We start from the raw sequence: 23,763 nt of genomic DNA, 5'->3' as shown, positions 1-23,763 counted from the left end.
GTCCATATTGAACTGGGCACATCATATATTTTTTGAATTTTTTAACTTTATTGATCGAATACAACGCACGCTAGCAAATACAATCCAGTGGAAAAAGTTTTTAATAAAAAAGCAATCCGTAGACCACGGGCTGAGTCTAGGTTCAAGCAGCCGGACCGTGTTCTAGTTTACGGCAGTCACACAATAAAAACGACCATATTACACATGCCTGATAACAGGGAATCTTTACTTCTCAATACGCTAGGGCAAAAACTTGTCTTCCGGTTTCTGGAGCCACAGAAACGCAGACTGTGGAATCGCCTTGTTAGTTTCCAAAATGGCGGCTTCACCGTTAGCAACAGTTTGGTCAAATGGCGGGCCGGGATAATAGTGAGATGTGGTGCCCTTGCAGGGCGGTGGCGGGGTGAAATGAAATGCTAGCACACTATATTTTGTCCTGTTCTTTATACTCTAAGGAAAGACAACTCAGGGCTATTTCCAACGCAGATTGGTGATCATGTTTTTATCAATGCTTAGCGATGCGTGTCCATGTTTTGCTGTGGGGCACTTCTATGTAAGTTCCTTTGCAATAGAGCAGGAGAAGGATGAAGAGGGGCAGATACCGGAAAGCAATTCCAAAGGTCCCCGATTACCCTGTGTGGGTATGCCAGTGGGTTTATGTTCATTAGTGACAGGGGCGTTGCTAGGGGGGGCTGAGGGGCTATGGTCCTGGGTCTTTTGGTTGCAGCCCTGGATAGAAGTTCAGGGGCTACAACCAAAAGGCCAGCTTGTCCCGAGTACCGACATTAGCATAGACCTCGATCTTTTCCAGACCAACACTCCTGATAGTGATAAGCATGGTGTACTTTTTTAATACAGATAGTTTGGTCATGATTATAAGAATGTTATGGGTTGCACTTAATCAGCACACTTAACGAAGCAAAATAATCAAAAAAAGTAGGGATGGATTAATACAGAAAATGAACACTGCATCATCTTCTCTGCCTGTTCTGACTGCACCTGTGTCCCTGCCCAGTGCCCTGTTTATTCCTTGTGCTTTATTCTCTTTGCCCCCCTTTCCATCTGCCCTACTACACCCCCTTCCCCGCTCCTCCTTTGTGAGTTCTGAAGGGACCAAAGGAAGCCAGAGAACAAAGCCAAAATGGGACGCTTGTTGCGCATTGATTTCAGGCTCATTCTAAGTAGAGACTGGGAATGTAGAATTTAAAGTATTAGTAATTTGAGAACTGATCGCATGCGGGCTGGTTTTATTCGGTCAGTTTGACGCAATCAGTTTTCAGAGGGCCAAATGCATCCAAACCGAATTTAACTCCCAGCATGTTATGAATCTCCTTTTTTTCCTCTTCATCAATAAGTTTGAGACCCTAGACTCAGTTCCTGGCATGCAATGCGTCTCCTTTCCTCCTCTTTACCAACAGTGGCTGGAAAACTAGACTCAGTTCCCGGACGCAATGCGTCTTTTTTCCTCCTCTTTACCAACAGTGGCTGGGAACCTAGACTCAGCTCTTAGCATGCAATGAGTCTCCTTTCCTCTTCTTTACCAACAGTGGCTGGGAACCTAGACTCAGCTCTTAGCATGCAATGAGTCTCATTTCCTCTTCTTTACCAACAGTGGCTGGGAACCTAGACTCAGTTCTTAGCATGCAATGTCTCTTCTTTCTTCCTCTTTATCAACATTGGCAGGCAACCTAGACTCAGTTCCCTGCACGCAATGTGTCTCCTTTCCTCCTCTTTACCAACAGTGGCTAGGAACCTAGACTCAGCTCTTAGCATGCAATGAGTCTCCTTTCCTCCTCTTTACCAACAGTGGCTGGGAACCTAGACTCATGTTGACGAGGAGAGGAAATTACTGACGGGCCCATTGGTCAGTACTCACCCTCGAAAACTAGTAATACAAGATAGCTGCACCATGCGATGACAGAGTGCGGGATTCACATACTCCAGCAAGGTTCAATAATCAGGACTCAGTAAATTGGCAAAGGGAAGTCCGTTTAATGATACATACATCAGCATATGGAGATCAGCAGCATCACAAACACCTGCCTCACCCCGACTTCCCCGAACTTCAGTACAACAGCCTCTTTTATGGGAAAACTTTGTCATCATTGATGTCTACTTCCATAAAAAATCATCATGCAGCATAATTGGTTAGGAAAGGTAACTTAAGTATAGGTGTTATATCTGTATATGGAAATAAAGCAATTGGATTGGATAACTCTTATCGGGTGGGCGTCTATGCCCATCCCTCTACAACACAAGTGATTGACGTCACTACAAGTACGACGTCTCATTGGTTACAGTGTCTATAGGACCCTAGATTACATGGTCTATCATGATTGGGCAAGTTCCACCCCTAAACATAAATCTTCACTTTAATTAGCAGCATGCTGAATAGACACCCAGGTGCTTAGTGTCCCAAGATTCACCCTTCCTCCTTTCCATCAATCAGTGTTTTAGGGCTATGTGTCAATTAGTTGGCTGGGTATGGCCTCAGATCTGTAGTCTCTTATCAGGAAAAGTTATGGCATCCTCGGGTTCTGGATGACATCAGGCGGTGGTACATCTTCGCGCCTGGCTGGTCATGTGCTAGTTCACCGTGAATCTGCTTTAGTTTTCCATGTTTTCATGAATTTAATTCTGTGTTTGCTTGGCCACCTGCATGGGCCTCTCTTATCTTGACCTTCATGGGCGGGCTGGCATGCTCTGAAGCTGGAGTCTCGTGAGCTCATGCTCACCTCCCTTTTCTGGTTGACCTCGATTTCTCCAGCATGAGCCTCTCGTTGCTAAATTTCGATCCTGCTTCTTCTGGCCTCTGTTAGGTTTCGAAACTCGGCCTGTTAGGCCTCTGGCTGCCTGGGTACACTTTTGCTTTCTCAAAATGGAGTCGCACGTGTACATTGTGCTGTAGTGAGGTAGACATGTGGTTGGCGCTTGCCGCTCTATTCTTCTACTAAGCATTGCAGGCAGTATCGATTTCTGAGCATCTTGCGTTTCAAGCTTATCTACACACATTCGATAGGGCGGTTGCTTCCATCTTGTCTCATGGCAACGTTTCCTTAAGTTTTAACTATATCTCTCCTCTCTGTCCATTACATTTATTCTAGCAGTCACTGGTACGGGCATGCTAGCTTTCAGTAGCCACTTCTGGTTGTTCTCGGGGCTGCCTAGGCCCTTAGTCTATTTCCATTGGCCTTCCATTAAGGCCTTCGGGGTTTCCTCGTGGACAGTCTGTAAATACTCGTCGTTTCGTACCAATGGCAGGTACGGTTGTCTGATTGGGTACCTGCAGCCCAGGGCTGTCTGGTTATGGGCACTTCAACAGGTACTGATATTCTAATGTACACACGGCAGAGGCCCACTGCAGCTCTCTGTTGGTTCAGCTGCTCCTCGTACGTCACATATCTTTGCAAGTACTTTGCTGGCATCTCGAAATGTGGAACAGGGGTGCAAACCATGTCTGGGACCTCCTCGACACTCACTTCCTAGCACGCAATGTGTCTCCTTTCCTCCTCTTTACCAACAGTGGCTGGGAACCTATACTCAGCTCTTAGCATGCAATGTCTCTCCTTTCCTCCTCTTTCCAACAGTGGCTGGAAACTTAGACTCGGTTCTTAGCATGCAATGAGCCTCATTTCCTCCTCTTTACCAACAGTGGCAGGGAACCTAGACTCAGCTCTTAGCATGCAATGTAGCTCCTTGATTCCTCTTTACCAACAGTGGCAGGGAACCTAGACTCAGTTCCCGGCATGCGATGCGTCTCCTTTCCTCCGCTTTACCAACAGTGGCTGGGAACCTAGACTCAGTTCCTAACATGCAATGTGTCTCATTTCCTCCTCTTTACCAACAGTGGCTAGGAACCTAGACTCAGTTCCCGGCATGCGATGTGTCACCTTTCCTCTGCTTTACCAACAGTGGCTGGAAACCTAGACTCAGTTCTTAGCATGCAATGTGTCTCCTTTCCTCCTCTTTACCAACAGTGGCTGGGAACCTAGACTCAGCTCTTAGCATGCAATGTCTCTCCTTTCTTCCTCTTTACCAACAGTGGCAGGTAACCTATACTCAGTTCCCAGCATGCGATGCGTCTCCTTTCCTCCGCGTTGCCAACAGTGGCTGGGTACCTAGACTCAGTTCTTAGCATGCAATGTCTCTCCTTTCTTCCTCTTTACCAACAGTGGCTGGGAGCCTAGACTCAGTTCTTAGCATGCAATGTATCTCCTTTCCTCCTCTTTACCAACAGTGTCTGGGAACCTAGACTCAGTTCTTAGCATGCAATGAGTCTCCTTTCCTCCTGTTTATCGATAGTGGTTAAGACATGGGGCGCTCCTTTCCCCTGGACAACTTCTTCTTCTGTAGCGCGGTATAAAGTTGCAAGACTAGGGAGTGGGCGCCTTTCCCCAAGACTTCTTATTCTCCTTTAGCACTGTATAAAGTCCCAAGTCTGGGGGTGGGCACCTTTCCCAAGACTTCTTATTCTCCTTTTGTGAAAACAAAGAAATTGATATGAGGCCAGGAAGCCCAAAGGAAACACACCAACACAGGTTACAAAGAACATATAAAGTGCTTTATTCAAAAGCTACAACAGTTACCAAAAAGTCAATTGACAAACGGATAGCTATTCGGCTCTCAGAGTAACAGAACAAACTTCAACGAGAGTTCACTGCGTTAGTGAGAGAGACCGTACATTGGGATACTCGTGTTTTTATACACTTTATCCTGCTCTGGCCAACCCCCTCGCAGGTTAACCATTCTTAGGACCAGGCCTAGGGTTCCTTGCCAGATCAATCCCATAATGTATGCATTTTGATCAGTTCCGCTGATACAGTTGTTCATTTACACATAGGTCAGGGATAGGACAAGGTCTCAGTTCGCGACCCCAACAAGTGGCCTGCAGGCATATTACTTATTTATGTGTGCGGAGGTCACAACGGCCAGAATCTCACTCGAAATGTCATTCGGCCTCCATTTTGGTGTTCAGGGTGACTTCCACATTACAAGAGAACCTAAAATGGCGGCTAAATACAAGATGGCGATTTACACAGTTTTCGTTAAGGTCAAGACCTTGCCGCGGAATCTATTTACACGATGTTTTAGACAACTTGGCATAGGCCAACACACATTCAAACAATGCAATAGGAGGTATAATATTATTTCGATTCCAACACTTTAGCACTGTATAAAGTCCCAAGGCTAGGGGTGGGCACCTTTCCCAAGACTTCTTATTCTCCTTTAGCACTGTATAAAGTCCCAAGGCTAGGGGTGGGCACCTTTCCCAAGACTTCTTATTCTCCTTTAGCACTGTATATAGTCCCAAGGCTAGGGGTGGGCACCTTTCCCAAGACTTCTTATTCTCCTTTAGCACTGTATAAAGTCCCAAGGCTAGGGGTGGGTGTTAGGAAAGATTTCGTAATTGTAGGTAATTTTCCTTCCATGTGGCAACCCCTACACTTTTTGCTGTTGTTTTTCACCTTGTTCTCGACTTTGCCAGAGAAGTGCAGCCTTCTGCCGCACTCCCCTGGGCTTTCGCTCCTTTCTTACGGGGAAATTGACATGCCCTTAAGACAGTCAGTACCGGGGAACGCTGTTTCCCGTAGTTTCTTTTATCATGTTGCGGCTTTCGTCAACATGACACAAGAGGGCACTGTAAGCTAAGTTACAGCTCTCTTGGGTCTCTAGCCTTCTACAGGCCCTAGATACTCGTTTAGGATTGTAACTGATCGGTACAAATGATTCAGGGACGGGAATGGTGGCAGCGATCGTTTCTTGTGTTTGAGCTCCTTTTGGCGTTCTAAGCGCATTTCTCGCGCTCAACCCAAAATGGTGGCCTGGCTCCCAAAATGGCCAGACCACGAGGATCCTTTGTCCTGTCCGCTGACCGTCTTGCTCCCTTCACCTTCCCCAGGTCGAGCCGACCCGGGGCCTTCCTTATTTGGGCATGTACTTTCCCGCGAAACACAGATGCTTTCGCGGGCTTCTACATGTCTTGTGTGTGCCTCCAGGATGTGAGCTGGGATGTCTGGTCCCAATACACATCCTGGGTGCCAGAGAGTCTAGGGTGGTGTGAATGCCTGGGACCACCGTGGTCCGTGATTGGTCCACGAATGGTGTGAGTGTTGATGAGCGGATCTCCCATTGGGTCCCCTCCATTTTGGCACGAAGGGAACCGTGGATAAGAGGGGGCTGGAAGCACCACTACCATGCCGATCTCCTGAGTTCTCACGAACGAAGGAATACAGGAGCCAAGTATCCTGCAACCAAGAGGCTGGACCGAGGAATCGCTGGTGACCCGCTGAAGAACTTCCCCTCTGCACTGCTGTCGCCTTGGGAAACCCTTTTCACCTTTGATCGAACCAGAAGGCCTGTACTGGTACTTCGACCCTTGGAATAGCGGGAACATCTATTCTCGGCATCTTCACCATCTCCTGCAAGTAAGCCTTCGGAAGCGTCTCTGGGCCATACCAGTAGACTGACCAGCTTACACGGGAGTCTTGCTCTGTAACCGCCGCCAGGTTGTGTAGTATTTCGAGTCCTTGTCACTCTCACACGCTTCGTACACTTGGCGTTCCCAGGTCTGAAGTGAGTAGTGTACATTTGGCTCAGATACACACGGCCGCTCCGTTGCCCTGCTGTGGTAACAAACTGTGCGGGTTTCTTTGATTGGGACGTCCTTTTACTCAACACGACGACGAGGCGTTCCCTGCTCTTCTGAACCTGCCAGCTACTGAAACGGACGCGGAGAAGCCTGGGTCTGCTTGCATCGGGGACCGGTGAGTAGCATAGCTAGGAACTGGTCGCCCTCCTGCAGGAGCCCATAGCTTTTCCCCGCTGTGTCAAAACAGCGCCCTTTTCCGTACTCGCGCTCTGCTTCTGCCCACAGTAGAGGCTGCGCTTGAGTCGCAAAACTTGTTCTTCTTCTCTTGTGCACCAAACTGAACTGCCTGACTTCCTTCGAAGAGACTCCCCTTTTGCCCGTTGGCACCAGCGTGTGCAGGTACTTTTGAGCACAAGGATCCACTCTTCGCAGGGCTCGGACTTCCTTCTAGTTAGGTGCCTCTGAAGGCGAACTGGGTCTAAGCATTATTTCGCACTGCCTGTTTTCCCTCCCTTTTAGGTGGACTACACATTTCGTGCATATAACGCTTGAGACTTGTTGTATTTGTATATATATTGTATTGGTATGGTATGTGTTGGTTTACTATTGTTATATTGTGATTTTCTCGCTACGGTCATTGTTTTGAAGGCCTTGGAATACATGTGTATATATGTTTAATATAACACCTGTTTGGAGTAGTTTGTAAGCGTCCTTGCTTTGTGTGCTCATTGTGGGCTTTCAGTCACCCTCACCCCTCTTGAGACCTAGTCTTGACCGCCGCGATCGCTACCTTGATTGGTCTGGCTCGTCCAGAGGTTACCCTGTTCCAAGTAATTAGGTTGGCCTTCTGAACTTCTGCGCCACCACGACAGAGTTCAGAAATCCGTCTTAACAAATTGGTGTACAGCGGTGGGATACGACTGAAGGTATCCAGTGTGGCGCACAAACTAAGGCATTTCAGGTTATTCCAACCAGGACACGTAGTGAATTGTTGTAGTATAACTTTAAAAAGGCCATAGTCCCATCTAACAGTATGGAAACAAATACCTTGTTAACTTTAAATGCTTCCAAATCAGAAACATTGAAAAAGATGTGTGCGGAGAGAGGTGTTTCCTCTCAAGGCACGAAATTGGAAATGATCCAAAGAATCGTGGCGTGGCAAGAAGCGCAGCTTGACGCTATAACTTCTGAGGACAGTGCGGAAGGAGGTGGGGCTGCTCTCACTGGTAGAACCGACGGTTCTGCCGCTGCACTGATCCATCGCGACCACGAGGACAGGGAGGATGAGATGTCTAATGTTTCCTCTGCCAGTGCCGATGGGGAGGCTATGCTTGAATTCAAGAAGCAAGAGCTGCGGTTTAGGCAGCAGGAGCTTGAATTCAGCATAGCCAAACTAAAAATCGAACAGGCAGAAAAACAAAAAGACAGGGATCACCAGTTGGAACTGGCCAAGCTTCAGGTTGCAAATGGGTCCAAGGGTCCTGGACATGGGCCTGGGGCCTCCTCTCATCCACGGTTTCCGAAAGATCTGCTCAGTGTGTATGAAGAAAGGAATGACATTATGGACTGGCTGAATGCGTTTGGGTATGCATGCAAAGTTCAACAAGTTGACAATGCTGATAAGATTGCCTGGTTACTCAGCCGACTGCCCCATTCTGGCTGTAGTGCCATTATGGAAATGTCGAAGGCTGAGCGAGCTGATTTCGCAATGTTAAAGCAAACTCTCATTTTAAAGTTTGGGAAGACTCCGGCCCAATATTTGAAACGTTTCAGAGAGTATAAGAAAAAGGAAGGTGGTACTTGGGTATCTTATGTCACTGAATCCTTGAAAAACTTAACTGGCTGGGTCGAAGGTTATAAGGTTTCTACCTTCGAAGGCATGATAAATCTTGTCATGCTGGAACACATTTTTGCATCTTCTTCCCCGGAGCTTAAGCAGCATTTGGCCGATTCAAAGGAGATAGATCCTAAGAAGCTGGCCATTGCAGCAGACTTATGGGTGTCACATCGAGAGTCCCATAAGGACAAAACTCATCCTGGTAAGCAGGAGGAAGGGAAAAAGTCCAAAGATATGGAGGGTGGAGAATCTGATAAATCTTCTTCTCATAAGGGCCACAAAAAGAAAAATAAGGGTAAGACACAAGAGAACTCACAGGGTAGTGGAGGTCAGCCTCCGAAACAGAACTCTGGTTACAATAAGCCCCCCTATGTAAACAGACCCAATGGATCTTGTTTTGCTTGTGGAGCCACTGACCACGTCAAGGGGGATCCCCGGTGTAAGGTTAGACCTTTGGGGGTCCACATCCTTCTCCTCAGACTCATTTCCCAGCGGGATAGAGGCTGAGGTAGTTTTAGTTTCCCTGGGTTCCTGGGAGCCTAAAGTCACAGAGGCTTATGCTAGGATTCCAGATAATACCAAGCACTACTTTAAAGACAGTGTGCTGATCAATGGAGTAGATACTCCAGCTCTTAGGGATAGTGGGTGCAGTCGCACTGTAGTGGATTCTACGTTGGTAGACTCAGAGGAAGTTGCCAGAGCTACTCTGATGCCCACTAAGTTGGCTGACGGCCCACTCCGTATGTTCCCAGTAATACCTGTAAATCTTACTTTAAATGGTACAGCAGTCAGGATTCCAGTGAGCATTCAGAGAAACGTCCCGGGAAAGGTCTTGTTGGGTAATGATCTCAGAGCTTTAGGGCTCGTAGGAGACACTGCCGAAAGACCCTACACACGGTCTCAAGCACGGGCAGCATTGGCCAAGACCAATACGCCGCCCCAGCCGAAGGGGAAACCCAAGGAGAAAGGAGTCGACAAGTCAAGACGAGGGAAAGAGAATATTCCCCCGAGCTCGCCTACCACTGCGGTGGAGGAAGTTGGTCAATCGCCCGGGCCTGACGAGGAGGTGGCGATGCCTGAAGTATTTGACCCCAACGATCATCCTGAACTAAAAGACTTGTTAGTTGAAGGAGGTCCTGGTAGGGACGAATTCAGTAAAGGCCAACGTGAGTGCCCATCTCTGGAAGGCCTAAGGAGACAGGCCTGCTCCCAGCTTGAGGGTGAACCTCCTGGGACGCATAGGATTTATTGGGAAGGTGGACTCCTGTATAGTGAACCCACAGAGTCTACAGAAGGAGACCCTAGGAGGTTGGTGGTTCCCCTTGCTGTTAGGCCCTTCCTCCTGAAGTTGGCGCATGAAGTTCCCCTTGCTGGCCACCTTGGTCCAAGCTCTGTTGGTACCGCTCCCAGTTGTGGGGGTACCATTTGAAAGGTTAGGGATCGACATCGTTGGTCCCCTTGACCCGCAAACATCCTCAGGTAATAGGTTTATCCTGGTGCTGGTCGACCATGCAACCAGATATCCTGAGGCCATCCCATTGAAAACTGTAACTTCCAAGTCAGTTGCAAAAGCTTTACTTGGCATATTTACTAGGGTTGGCTTCCCTAAAGAAGTTGTGTCGGATCGTGGCAGCAACTTTATGTCGAAGTATATGCAGGCTATGTGGAAAGAATGTGGGGTCACCTACAAGTTCTCTTCTGCATACCACCCCCAGACCAATGGTCTGGTGGAACGTTTCAACAGAACGTTAAAGAGCATGATTGGGGCTCTGGAGGAACCTCAGAGAAGAAAATGGGATCTTCTTTTACCATGCTTACTGTTTGCCTACCGAGAGGTACCACAGGAGGGTGTTGGCTTCAGCCCCTTCGAACTTCTGTTTGGTCATCCTGTACGGGGACCCTTAGCCATCGTCAAAGAGGGATGGGAGATGCCCACTCCCCCTGTTACTACCAACGTAGTTGATTATGTGCTAGGGCTCAGAAAACGGATGGTACTTCTGATGGGCTTGGCTAGTGATAAATTGAAGGCAGGACAAGCGCTGGTGAAACATTGGTACGACCAGAAAGCTTCCCTCATCAACTTTACATTTGGTCAGCAAGTCCTGATCATGAATCCCATAAGGCCTCGAGCTTTACAGGACAAATTGTCAGGTCCTTACACAGTGGTGGAGCCCCTGGGTGAGGTTAACTATTTAGTGGACCTTGGGAGGCCTGGACAGGCTCCAAAAGTGTTTCACGTGAATAGGCTGAAGGCTTTCATCCCAAGAGTCGAAATCGCAGCACTGCTACTGGCTTCAGATGTTGAGGAAGAGGAGTCGGAACCTCTCCCCGACCTGTTCCAAAGCGGTCCTTCAGATAGCTCTTTTGAGGGTGTCCGAGTGGCCCCTCACCTGACTTCTGATCAGCAGGCTGAGGTGAAAAGTTTGCTTAGGCAGTTTTCCCCCCTGTTTTCACAGTCGCCTGGTTTGACACCTTCGTGCAAACATAATATTGACACAGGAGACAGTGTACCTACCAAAAGTAGGGGATACAGGATGTCAGACAAAGTACGGTCTTATATTAAGACCGAGGTCAACAAGATGTTAGACCTTGGGGTGATTGAACCCTCTAGTAGTCCTTGGTCCAGCCCTGTGGTTTTGGTTCCAAAGGCAGGCACTTCTGAATTGAGGTTCTGCGTGGATTACAGGGCTCTGAATGCTGTCACCAAGACAGTTGCACACCCCTTGCCTCGAACAGATGAGCTGGTGGATACTTTGGGTGCCTCCAAGTACCTCAGCACGTTTGACCTCACTGCTGGCTATTGGCAAATAGCTTTAGCAGAACATGCCAAGGAGAAAACAGCATTTTCTACTCCAGACGGCCTTTACCAATTCCGGGTAATGCCTTTCGGGTTGAAGAATGCACCTGCCACTTTCCAGAGGCTTGTGAATCATGTTTTGAATGGGTTGGACGAATTCTGTCTTGCATATCTGGACGATATAGCAGTTTTCAGTGCCACCTGGGAAGACCATGTGAAACACCTCGGGACTGTGCTCCAGGCTCTTCAGAAAGCACACTTGACCATAAAGGCTAGTAAATGACAGATTGGACAAGGCTCAGTGGTTTACCTTGGACATGAAGTAGGTGGAGGGAGGATACAGCCTCTTCCCAGTAAAGTACAAGCAGTACAAGACTGGCCTACCCCCACTACACAAACCCAAGTGAGAGCCTTCTTAGGACTCACGGGGTATTACCGCAATTTTGTGGCAGACTATGGCACCATAGCTGCCCCTCTGACTGCCCTCACAACTCCGAAGAAACCCAAGAAGGTAACTTGGACCGACGAGTGTGAGAAGGCCTTCAATGGCTTAAAAGACTCCTTGTGCCAGGCCCCTGTCCTCAGGGCCCCTGATTATCAAAGACCTTTTATCGTGCAGACTGACGCCTCTGACACTGGGATAGGAGCTGTACTATCACAAGTAGATGAGAAGGGTAAGGAACACCCTATTGGTTTTATTAGCCGCCAGCTTAAGGACAGAGAGCTCAGATGGTCCACGGTAGAGAAAGAATGTTTCTCTGTTGTGTGGGCCCTAAGGAAGCTGAGGCCCTACCTCTATGGGACCCACTTCACTGTGCAAACTGACCATAAGCCCTTAAAGTGGCTAATGAACATGAAGGGGGAGAATCCAAAGTTGCTTAGGTGGTCCATAAGTCTACAAGGCTTCGACTTCACTATTGAGCATAGGCCAGGTGTCCAACATAGCAATGCTGATGGGTTGTCCAGAATGTTTAACCGACCTGAACAAGAGACTCATCCAGGGGTGGATTAGTTCCCCCCTGTCCATAGTCTGGGAGGGGCGAGTGTTAGGAAAGATTTCGTAATTGTAGGTAATTTTCCTTCCATGTGGCAACCCCTAAACTTTTTGCTGTTGTTTTTCACCTTGTTCTCGACTTTGCCAGAGAAGTGCAGCCTTCTGCCGCACTCCTCTGGGCTTTCGCTCCTTTTTTATGGGGAAACTGACATGCCCTTAAGACAGTCAGTACCGGGGAACGCTGTTTCCCGTAGTTTCTTTTATCATGTTGCGGCTTTCGTGCAACATGACACAAGAGGGCACTGTAAGCTAAGTTACAGCTCTCTTGGGTCTTTAGCCTTCTACAGGCCCTATATACTCGTTTAGGATTCTAACTGATCGGTGCAAGTGATTCAGGGACGGGAATGGTGGCAGCGATCGTTTCTTGTGTTTTGAGCTCCTTTTGGCGTTCTAAGCGCATTTCTTGCGCTTAACCCAAAATGGTGGCCTGGCTCCCAAAATGGCCAGACCACGAGGCTCCTTTGTCCTGTCCGCTGAGCGTCTTGCTCCCTTCACCTTCCCCAGGTTGAGCCGACCCGGGGCCTTCCTTATTTGGGCATGTACTTTCCTGCGAAACACAGATGCTTTCGCGGGCTTCTACATGTCTTGTGTGTGCCTCCAGGATGTGAGCTGGGATGTCTGGTCCCAATACACATCCTGGGTGCCAGAGAGTCTAGGGTAGTGTGAATGCCTGGGACCACCGTGGTCCGTGATTGGTCCACGAATGGTGTGAGTGTTGATGAGCGGATCTCCCATTGGGTCCCCTCCATTTTGGCGCGAAGGGAACCATGGATAAGAGGGGGCTGAAAACACAATTACCATGTCGATCTCCTGAGTTCTCACGAACGAAGGAATACAGGAGCCAAGTATCCTGCAACCAAGAGGCTGGACCGAGGAATCGCTGGTGACCCGCTGAAGGACTTCCCCTCTGCACTGCTGTCGCCTTGGGAAACCCTTTTCACCTTTGATCGAACCAGAAGGCCTGTACTGGTACTTGAACCCTTGGAATAGCGGGAACAGCTATTCTCGGCATCTTCACCATCTCCTGCCAGTTAGCCTTCGGAAGCGTCTCTGGGCCATCCAGTAGACTAACCAGCTTACACGGGAGTCTTGCTCTGTAACCGCCGCCAGGTTGTGTAGTATTTCGAGTCCTTGTCACTCTCACACGCTTCGTACACTTGGCGTTCCCAGGTCTGAAGTGAGTAGTGTACATTTGGCTCAGATACACACGGCCGCTCCGTTGCCCTGCTGTGGTAACAAACTGTGCGGGTTTCTTTGATTGGGACGTCCTTTTACTCAACACGACGACGAGGCGTTCCCTGCTCTTCTGAACCTGCCAGCTACTGAAACGGACACGGAGAAGCCTGGGTCTGCTTGCATCGGGGACCGGTGAGTAGCATAGCTAGGAACTGGTCGCCCTCCTGCAGGAGCCCATAGCTTTTCCCCGCTGTGTCAAAACAGCGCCCTTTTCCGTACTCGCGCTCTGCTTCTGCCCACAGTAGAGGCTGCGCTTGAGTCGTGAAACTTGTTCTTCTTCTTTTGTGCACTAAACTGAACTGCCTGACTTCCTTCGAAGAGACTCCTTTTGCCCGTTGGCACCAGCGTGTGCAGGTACTTTTGAGCACAAGGATCCACTCTTCGCAGGGCTCGGACTTCCTTCTAGTTAGGTGCCTCTGAAGGCGAACTGGGTCTAAGCATTATTTCGCACTGCCTGTTTTCCCTCCCTTTTAGGTGGACTACACATTTCGTGCATATAACGCTTGAGACTTGTTGTATTTGTATATATATTGTATTGGTATGGTATGTGTTGGTTTACTATTGTTATATTGTGATTTTCTCGCTACGGTCATTGTTTTAAAGGCCTTGGAATAAATGTGTATATATTTTTAATATAACACCTGTTTGGAGTAGTTTGTAAGTGTCCTTGCTTTGTGTGCTCATTGCGGGCTTTGAGTCACCCTTACCCCTCTTGAGACCTAGTCTTGACCGCCGCGATCGCTACCTTGATTGGTCTGGCTCGTCCAGAGGTTACCCTGTTCCAAGTAATTAGGTTGGCCTTCTGAACTTCTGCGCCACCAGAACAGAGTTCAGAAATCCGACTTAACAGTGGGCACCTTTCCCAAGACTTCTTATTCTCATTTAGCACTGTATAAAGTCCCAAAGCTAGGGGTGGGCACCTTTCCCAAGACTTCTTATTCTCCTTTAGCACTGTATAAAGTCCCAAGGCTAGGGGTGGGCACCTTTCCCAAGACTTCTTATTCTCCTTTAGCACTGTATAAAGTCCCAAGGCTAGGGGTGGGCACCTTTCCCAAGACTTCTTATTCTCCTTTAGCACTGTATAAAGTTCCAAGGCTAGGGGGAGGTGCTCTTTTCCCCAAGGCTGCCTATTCTTCTTTGGCACGGTATAAAGTCCCATGGCTATGTTAGCTCCTTTCCCCAAGGCTGCTTATTCTCCTTTAGCAAAAGATGAAGTTCCAGGGCTAGGGGGAGGCGCCTTTCCCAAGACTTCTTATTCTTCTTTAGCACTGTATAAAGTCCCAAGGCTAGGGGTGGGCACCTTTCCCAAGACTTCTTATTCTCCTTTAGCACTGTATAAAGTCCCAAGGCTAGGGGTGGGCACCTTTCCCAAGACTTCTTATTCTCCTTTAGCACTGTATAAAGTCCCAAGGCTAGGGGGAGGTGCTCTTTTCCCCAAGGCTGCCTATTCTTCTTTGGCACGGTATAAAGTCCCATGGCTATGTTAGCTCCTTTCCCCAAGGCTGCTTATTCTCCTTTAGCAAAAGATGAAGTTCCAGGGCTAGGGGGAGGCGCCTTTCCCCAAGACTTGTTACTCTCCTTTAGCGCAGTATGAAGTCCCAAGGCTAGGGGGAGGCGCCTTTCCCAAGACTTCTTATTCTTCTTTAGCGCTATATAAAGTACCAAGGCTAGAGGGGAAGACGCCTTTCCGCAAGGCTGCTTATTCTTCTTTAGCGCGGTATAAAGTTGCAAGGCTACGGGGAGGCGCCTTTCCCCAAGGCTGCTTATTCTCCTTTAGCACAATATGAAGTTCCAGGGTTAGGGGGAGGCGTCTTTCCCCAAGACTTCTTATTCTTCTTTAGCGCAGTATAAAGTCCCACACCTAGGGGGAGGCGCCTTTCCCCAAGACTTCTTATTCTCCTTTAGCGCTGTATAAAGTACCAAGGCTAGAGGGGGAGGCGCCTTTCCCCAAGACGGCTTATTTTTCTTTAGCGCGGTATAAAGTCTCAAGGCTAGGGGTAGGTGCCTTTCCCCAAGGCTGCTTATCCTTCTTTAGCGCGGTATAAAGTCCCAAGGCTAGGGGGAGGCGCCTTTCCCAAGACTTCTTATTCTTCTTTAGCGCTGTATAAAGTACCAAGGCTAGAGGCGAAGGTTGCCTTTCCCCAAGGCTACTTATTCTTCTTTAGCGCCGTATAAAGTTGCAAGGCTAGGGGGTAGCGCCTTTCCCCAAGGCTGCTTATTCTCCTTTAGCACAGTAAAAAGTCCCAAGGCTAGGGTGAGGCGCCTTTCCCTATGACTTCTTATTGTTCTTTAGCGCTGTATAAAGTCCCAATGCTAGGAGGAGGAGCCTTTCCCCAAGACATCTTATTCTTCTTTAGCGCAGTATAAAGTCCCAAGGCTAGGAGGAGGAGCCTTTCCCCAAGATGTCTTCTTTAGCGCAGTATAAAGTCCCAAGGCTAGGAGGAGGAGCCTTTCCCAAAGATGTCTTATTCTTCTTTAGCGCAGTATAAAGACCCAAGGCTAGGGCGAGGCGTCTTTCCCCAAGATTTCTTATTCTCCTTTAGCGTGGTAAAAAGTCCCAAGGCAATATCACAGACCACACCATGAGATTGGCTCAGGCACATTCCCTCAAAGTCCCAAGCTTCAAATTGCAAAAGGCAGGGGGGGAACAGCTTCTCAGTACTTACAGCCAAGCTATGGAACTCACTACCCCTCTCACTAAGATCTGAATCACCCTTCCAGCCATTCAAAAGAAATGCCAAAACCTGGCTATTTACGCAAGAACCTTAGCTCACCCGTCACGCACCGATGCACCAAGCATACCTATGTAATTAGTGCACTCATAAACTGTCCTAACCTGCCATTTCCTACACTTGTGAAACTGCTATATATATCAGTGTCTCCTGTAATTATGTAACTGCTGTATATATCAGTGTCTCCTTCCAATGTAATCTGCAAACATGTAACTATTGTATATATGTGTTTTTTTCTATTGTAATCTGCAAAACCAACATGTACTCTACCTGCACCTGTTGTAACTATCATTGTAAGATATACACACAGATGCCTCCGGACTGGGAGCGCAATACAAATAAACTAAACTAAAAAAGAAAAAAAAAGGCTAGGGGGAGGTGCCTTTCCACAAGACTTCTTATTCTTCCTTAGCGCTGTATAAAGTCCCAAGGCTAGGGGGAGGGGGAGCTCCTTTCCCCTAGACTTCTTATTTTCCTTTAGCACGGTCAAAATGAGGGATTCTTATACATTGTTTTAATTCGCTTTTTTAATTAGAAATTGAGTCCTTGTGGATCTATAATTTGTCATCTCATGTGGGTGTGAGTTTTTGACTTGCATAATGTGGTTGTTTTGTCTTGGCTCACTTCCTTGCCAATTAGACAGTTCTCTCTGTGTTACTTCAAGGTCCCACACCCTCTCTCTGAGGTGCGGGTTCTCGATTCGCACAATATCGTTGCCTCACCGTGGTTCACTTCACCACCAAGAAAACACTTCTCTCAGATTTTCTTCAGGGTCACAGACCCTCTCTATGAGGTGTGGGTCAGAAAACTTGCGCAATGGTGTTGTCTCCCCTTGGTTCACTCTCCTGCTAAGTATACAACTTTCTCAGACTTTCTTCAGGATCCTAGACCCTCTCTCTGAGTGGCAGGTCCTCGAATAGCACAGTGACATTGCCTCCCCCTGGTTCACTCTCCTGCCAAGCAGACAACCTTCTCAGGCTTTCCTCAGGGATCTAGACGCTCTCTCTGCGGTTCACTTGCTCAGGCCTGTGGCTCCTGGGCCTCGTGCAGCTCCTGGATGACCTGCATAACTGTTTCTTCTCTCCGGGTCAGTACCAGTGTTCTCCGAGCTTCCACTGCTTCTTTGGAGGCTCCGGTCTCAATCCGGACTGCGTCACGGTCGGCAGCGGTTCGTTTGGTGTCTACTCCTTTTTGGCCGAGTGTCCTTTCCCCGGGATCGCTCGCCGGTGAAATTGAAGCATGGAGGTCTATCACGGCAGTAACGTCAGAGGTCCTGGCACCAGGGACCTTTCTTGCACTCTTCCCCTCCGTGCTCGGCTTCCTGGGGCTAGCCCTCATCTCGGCCGCTGATCCCCAGCTTGCTGCGGACAGCTGAGTCTGATCACCTTCAAAATTCCTGCAAAGGATAATTATACTGCTTTGGGCCAATCACTGGTTTCAGAAGACTAGACCGCTCGTTCTGTTTCTCAGACATAATCTTTGTGCTCTCAGTCATCTTCTTCATCTCAGTACTAGCATTAAAGCTGTATGTCTGATACTTGGAAGTCTTTGGGTTCTCATAGTTGTCTACTAAGCCAGGTGGAATACTTTAGCAATAAAAGATGTCCATTCTATCTGAACAGATATATGAATTTATAGAGAAAGGAGGTATAAGATGTATTACATCAGACAGACCTGTGTTTTCGGATGTTGTTTGTCTCTAACCTCACAGGGGACCCTCTTCCCCACATGATCTTCTACCTGTACGCCACCTGCAGGGGATTCCTTATACTGTGTATTTACTGCCCTGGTGTTACGGGAGAGGCCTCGTCCTAGAGAGGAAAGGATGACATCCCCAGATTCATCACAGAACCTAGACTCATTGCTCAGCATGGACTGAACCTCCTTTTTTCCGCTTCATCTATAGTGTCTGGGAGCTTCAACTTAGTTCCTACCATGCAATGTTTATTCATCTTTATCAATAGTATCTGGGAACAAACATATTTCCGAGCATGCAATGAGTCTCAGTTTTTCATCTATATCAGTAGTTGCTGGGAACCTACACTCAATTCCCAACATGCAATGAATCTCCTTCATTCCCTGTTGTGAATAGTGGCTGGGAATCTAGACTCTTTTCCCAGCATGCAATGCGTCTCCTTTTTTCTTCTATATCAGTAGTTGCTGGGAACCTACATTCAGTTCACAAGATGCAATGAATCTCCTTCATTCCTCTTTGTGACTAGTAGCTGGGAACTTAAGACTCAGTTCCCAGCATGCAATGAGTCTCCTTCATTCCTCTTTGTGAATAGTGGCAGGGAATCTAGACTCATTTCCCAGCATGCTATGCGTCTCCTTTTTTCTTCTATATCAGTAGTTGCTGGGAACCTACACTCAGTTCCCAGCATGCAATGAATCACCTTCATTCCTCTTTGCGAGTAGTGGCTGGGAATCTAGACTCATTTCCCAACATGCAATGAGTCTCCTTCATTCTTCTTTGTGACTAGTAGCTGGGAATTTAATACTCATTCCCAACATGAAATGAGTCTCCTTCATTCCTCTTTGTGAATAGTGGCTGGGAACCTAGACTACGTCCCAGTATGCAATAAGTCTCCTTTATTCCTCATCGGCAATAGCAGCTAGGAACCTAGACTAATTTCCCAGCATGCAATGAGTTCCTTTATTCCGCTCTGTCACTAGTAGCTGGGAACCTAGACTCATTTACCAGCATGCAGAGGGTCTCCTTTCTTCCTGTTTGTCAATAGTAGCTGGGAACCTACACTAATTTTCCAGCATGCAATGAGTCTCCTTTATTCCTCGTCAATAACAGCTGGGAACCTAGACTCATTTCCCAGCATGCAATGAGTCTCCTTTCTTCCTTTTTGTCAATAGTAGCTGGGAGCCTAGACTCATTTCCCAGCATGCAACGAGTCTCCTTTTTTCCTCTATATCAGTAGTTGCTGGGAACCTACATTCAGTTCCTAGCATGCAATGAGTCTTCTTCAATCCTCTTTGTGAATAGTGGCTGGGAACATAGACTCATTTCCGAGCATCCAATGGGTCTCCTTTCTTCCTGTTTGTCAATAGTAGCTGGGAACCTAGACTCATTTCCCAGCATGCAATCAGTCTGCATTTTCCTCGATATCAGTAGTTGCTGGGAACCTACACTCAGTTCCTAGCATGCAATGAGTCATTTCTTCCTGTTTGTCAATAGTGACTGGGAACCTAGACTCATTTCCTTACATGCAATGAGTCTCCTTTTTTCCTCTATATCAGTAGTTGCTGGGAACCTGCATTCAGTTCCTAGCATGCAATGAGTCTCCTTCAATCCTGTTTGTGAATAGTGGCTGGGAACATAGACTAATTTCCCAGCATGCAATCAGTCTGCATTTTCCTCCATATCAGTAGTTACTGGGAACCTACACTCAGTTCATAGCATGCAATGAGTCTCCTTTCTTCCTGTTTGTCAATAATAGCTTTAAACATAGTCTAATTTCCCAGGATGCAATGAGTCTCAGTTTTCCTCCATATCAGTAGTTGCTGGGACCCTACATGCAGTTACTAGCATGCAATGAGTCTCTTTCAATCCTCTTTGTGAATAGTGGCTGGGAACCTAGACTCATTTCCAGGCATCCAGAGGGTCTCCTTTTATATTGTTTGTCAGTAGTGGCTGGGAAGCTTGACCTATTTCCCAGCATGCAATGAGTCTCCTTTTACCTTTATATCAGTAGCTGCTGGAAACCTGCATTCAGTTCCTATCATGCAATAAGTCTCCTTTATTCCTTTTTGTCAATAGTAGTTGGGAATCTAGACTCATTTACCAGAATCCAGTAGGTCTCCTTTCGTCCTGTTTGTCAATAGTGGCTGGGAACCTAGACTCTTTTCCCAGCATGCAATGAGTATCCTTTATTCCCTTTTGTCAATAGTAGCTGAAAACATAGTGTCATTTCCCGGCATGCAACGAGTCTCCTTCAATCCTCTTTGTGAATAGTGGCTGGGAAACTAGACTCATTTCCAAGCATCCAGTGGGTCTCCTTTTTTACTGTTTGTCAGTAGTGGCTGGGAAGCTTGACCTATTTCCCAGCATGCAATGAGTCTTCTTTTTCCTTTATATCAGTAGCTGCTGGGAACCTTCATTCATTTACTAGCATGCAGTGAGTCTCCTGAATTCCGCTCTGTGAATAGTAGCTGGGAACCTAGACTCATTTCACAGCATGCAACGAGTATCCTTTTTTCCTCTATATCACTAGCTGCTGGGAACCTACACTCAGTTCCTAGCATGCAATGAGTCTCCTTTATTCCTCTTTTTGAATAGTGGCTGGGAATCTAGACTCATTTCCCGGCATGCAATGAGACTCATTCATTCCTCTTTGTCAATAATAGCTGGGAACCTAGACTTATTTGCCAGCATCCAGAGGGTCTCCTTTCTTCCTGTTTGTCAATAGTAGCTGGGAAAGGAGCCATTCTCCTGGGTCACGAGCAGAACCAGAACTTTATTATTGTGTATTGCAGGGATAGCGTAGGAGCCTTTTTGACTGGGGAGATGCCTTTTTATTTGGACTTACACAGACTTCCTGATGGGCACCCGAGTTTCTTTAGTTAAGGCAGGGAAATCCCATTAGAGTAAAGGGCAGATGGGTTTATCTTTCTTTTGAATAAAGGTTTATAGCAATCTTAATGGCACCACGTGGTTAGTATCTTCCTTCCTTGTCCCGACACCGCTCAAAACACATCCCCTTGGGATGTCTTCGAGCTACTTTCATCGAACCTTACCATTAAACTTTGCACTCAAAGTGTCTGCCAGTGTTTTTTCAAAACTGTCTTCTGAGAGTTGACTGAAATGGAGCTGTAAAAACGCTACTTTTGTAATAAAAATGCCTTAACCAGGTCTGTCTTCAGCCACTCGATTTATAAGCACTATGAATGTCGTACACTGAAGCCCTGTTAAAAACATCCATTGGCAAAGCCAACAGTTTTGGCTTGTGTATAAGTATCAGGTATTTGCCAGGCACTGCCATTATGTGTGCAGGTACTCGCTCCACTTTACAGCTGCTACCATCGATGGCCAGTTAATACCTCGTCAGCACGACCTGGCAAATGCCTTTCCCATGCCTTTACAAAGCCCAAACGGATAGAATTGCAATGTGTGTTCCTCTTGGCCCAGTTTCATGAAAGCCTCTTCCCTGCCAATTGCGTTATGCCCCTGATCCTGACCACGGTGCCCACGGGTTTATTGCTGCCTATTAGCCATTGGGGATTTGCGACACCTTCCCGGCTAGACCGGCAACCCTTTCTTATCTTCTCCAACCACCCCCCCCCCCCACCCCCTGCAGCTTCTCAGGGACCTCCACCTCGCTCGCTAACCCACCTCTCCTTCGCTCTCCTTCGCTACCTCTGCTCGTCTCTGCTGTTTGAGGGTGGCATTTCACAAGACGTGCCACCGCCCTGTCAATTCACACTGCACATTTGAGAAATCCATTCTACATATAGTATAATTATGAAAAGCACATGAATGGAACATCAAGTCTGTGGGATTCCTGGTTTGGAGGCACACGCTCCATTCTGCACTGCCCATTTACACATGTGCTTACAATGCTCTGTCAATCGATGAATGTGTGAGGGTTATTGTTTTTATTTTGATGTTTTGGTTTACATATTTAAACCTTTCATCTATAGTTACTGACACATACATTGTTGTCCAATTGCAGATAGGTATTTTCAATTTTCTTTCAGAACCGTATTTAAATAATAAACAATAGTAAAAATGTCCTTTTTTGTGCCTCCTTGAATGAATGTTGCCCATCGGTCTTCTGGTTCAAGTTGCAGTTTTGTCGTCATGTACATGTCTCTGATTAATGTCTTTCTTTCGTGCAAAGCAGGACAAGCTATGACAATGTGTGTTAATGCTTCAAGCTCAGTTGCTTGTTTGCAGAAGCGACAATTCGCCATCTCAATAGGCAAAACTTTCCTCTTTGTCACAAGATCGCTAGTAGGGAAAAGGTTCAACCAAAACCGCAAGAAAGTGTCTCTGATTTGTGGAGTAGGGAATTTTTGTAGATAAGCTGGGAGGCAGTTTGTTGAATGGGTGCCGAATTTGCAGTCCAAGTTTGATTTATATTTTCCTTTCATCTCGATTGTCTCAATCCAGTCATTCTGCCGGATTTTTCTTTTTGCTTTCTCCGGGCGTTGACACAGCATTTCTGTTGATATATTGGCTGTGGATATGAGGTTATCCGTGTGGATTTTCCATGCCTTCAAGGAGAACGCTTGGGGTGAAGGTTCCTTTTCTTGCAGCATTCGTAGAGCTGGGATAGATGAATGTGTGAGAATGTTCCTATAGAGATCCAGTTTTCTCCATATGTGGAGTGATTTGAGTGATTGAAGGGCTAGTTCGTATCTGATCCAGGCAGCTGGAAATGTCATTGGGAAAGATAACACTTTCCGTCAAAAGTGTCCCTCGCATTTCCGCCATATCGTAGTATCAATGTTAATCATTGATTCACTACCATAGAGGAGGATCGCCACAACTTTTTGTCTGTAGAATGAGATGATAGGTTGCATAGAACATTTCCCACATTTTTGGTGTAAAAAGCAGCATTGCCTTGCAAGTGAAAGAACTTTAGCTTGTAGATGTTTACTCCAGCCTCTTTCAGTAGGTGATTGATTCAACCATATACCCAAGTATTTCACAGTTGACACTTGCATTTGTTTTTGCTTGTACAGATACATTGGTTTCATGCAAGTTGTAAGTCAACAAGTGCTGCATATATTTGCCTTTTGCTCTTAATGGCTTCCTGTTTTAGTAAGATTAGTAGTATTAGATTAACATTTGTGCCGAGATGTTTGACGAAACCGGTTTGTCTGGTGGCATATATATGATTTTCTTTAGCCCAGGTGTTCAGTTTTCCCAGAAGTATAGTTGCATATATGTGAGTGTTATTTTATCTGCACTCTGAACAGAATGTGTGCTTTCTTGATAAACAACTACAATCATGTATGTATTTATTCATTTATTTTGGCATTTATACAGTGTAATAGGCACGGGGGCATCATACAGTGACTTTTAATATAGCACTTGATGTCGGATTCCACCTGCTTCAGAGCGCTGTGCTGCAATGATGACCTCATTTGTTTTGACTTAGGTTAGGAATGACGGGCTAAGTCAGCCCTGCTGGGGTTCAAACTTGCGAACTGCAGGCTGGACCCATGCCAGAACTGAACGCTGAATATGTGTGAGATCTCCTTCCAGGCAATACTTATATTTAGAATCAAATTGATATATGATATGATGGGTTATTTATAACGCGCTTAATACCCAGAGGTTTCTAAGCGCGGACCCAGGGATCGAACCTGTGTTGCTCCGTGTCGTCTTGCTTCCAAGTCGAGCACGTTGCCCCTGAGCTATTCTCCCCAAGACAAATTGGTATCAGTCACAGAAAAATGTGGTTCTATGTGACTACATCGAAAAGAATTTGTCGAATACGATTTCGTTGAATTGTTTTTTTTCTCTAATTCGTTTTGGCCGCAAATATATGCAATGGG

Source organism: Ambystoma mexicanum, chromosome 12 (assembly GCF_040938575.1).
Source record: "Ambystoma mexicanum isolate Mex_15411 chromosome 12, UKY_AmexF1_1, whole genome shotgun sequence".
In the NCBI taxonomy this organism is placed as follows: domain Eukaryota; kingdom Metazoa; phylum Chordata; class Amphibia; order Caudata; family Ambystomatidae; genus Ambystoma; species Ambystoma mexicanum.
This window is presented reverse-complemented; position numbering follows the sequence as displayed.